Here is a 1,437-nt window from a genome sequence, read left to right as displayed (position 1 = left end):
ATGGGGTCTCGCTCTTGCTTAGGTTGGTCTCCAACACCTGAGCTCAGGCCATCTACCTTGGCCTCTCAGAGGGCTGGGATTACAAGTGTGAGCCACCATGCCATGCCACAAGTATCTTCTTGCTAAAGACTATACATCAATTGAAAAAGCTACCATTACTGTGATGTTTCTGAATGCTACCAAATAGCCTTACATATCTGCAGTCATCAAAAGAACTACTTATTAAATTTTAAACATTAAAATGGAAAAAAAGGTTTTATAATATTTAACATTTACTAAATACCTTTCATGTGCCCAGTGTTCCCCTAAGTTTATAGGGAATGAAGAAACATGATTCATGATGCCAAAATTCAAGCCACTTACAATGTAAGACACAATAAGGGAAATTATTTAAATCATATTAAGTGCTGAATTGTGTGGTATTAAAAGGGGAGAAGTTCAGAGAAGTCTGGCGTGTTCCTGTATGGACTTATTTCAGTGTTTCTTCCTTTTTTTTTTTTTTTTTTTGTAGAGACAAAGTCTCACTTTATCGCCTTTGGTAGAGTGCTGTTGTGTCACAGCTCACAGAAACCTCTGATTCCTGGGCTTAGGTGATTCTCTTGCCACAACCTACTGAGTAGCTGGGACTATAGGCTATTTCAGTGTTTCTAACTGGTCAACCAGTGTGGACCAGAGACTCTTGGTGGATGACCCAGTGGCAATTGTGAGCACACCTCTCCTCCCAAATCTTTTCTTACTACAGCTTGAAATTGTGTTCCATTTTTAGCATCAACATTATAATTGGCTTTTTAAACTGTTTCATAATAACTGTTACAACACTGGATGTCTTATATCCTGCCCTTGTGCAAGTTATCTTTTGAACATATACATTAAACTTAATATTCATCCCTAGTCTATTATTCTGGTTGTTTGAGACCCATTGTTATGATTCATTGAAATAATTTTAATCCTAGTTGTATCATTCAATTTATTATTAGCTTTCTCACCCAACTTTGATCACCTGGAACGTTGTCTTGGATATATGTCTTAATCGTGAGGAACTTCAGTGCTCTGGGAAGTTGGTGAAACATTGTTGCATATATTATCTGATTTTCTCATCAAATCTCAGGACAGTGATTATTTCCTTTTTTATAGGTGGGGCCACTGAAGCTCAGGGCAGTAAGCTGACTTACTAGCAAGTGCACAGCAGGACAGAGATACATATCTTCAGACTAGTGCCTTAGCGCCCTTTCTTTAAAATATTACATTTAAAAAAAATTCTTTCCTTTATTGAATTCTATAGGCAATATGTTAAATATGTTAACATTGCATAAAACCAAATGCTGTAGATAGTGAGCTTCCACGTTGGCCCCTCCTCCAAACCTGCATCCCTCTCCAACTCACTGGGAGTGTATTCTTCAAGACCTTTTCCAACACACTTCTTCACTTCTATAGTTC

Source organism: Otolemur garnettii, unplaced genomic scaffold (assembly GCF_000181295.1).
Source record: "Otolemur garnettii isolate 467f Iridium unplaced genomic scaffold, OtoGar3 scaffold00089, whole genome shotgun sequence".
Taxonomy (NCBI): domain Eukaryota; kingdom Metazoa; phylum Chordata; class Mammalia; order Primates; family Galagidae; genus Otolemur; species Otolemur garnettii.
This window is presented reverse-complemented; position numbering follows the sequence as displayed.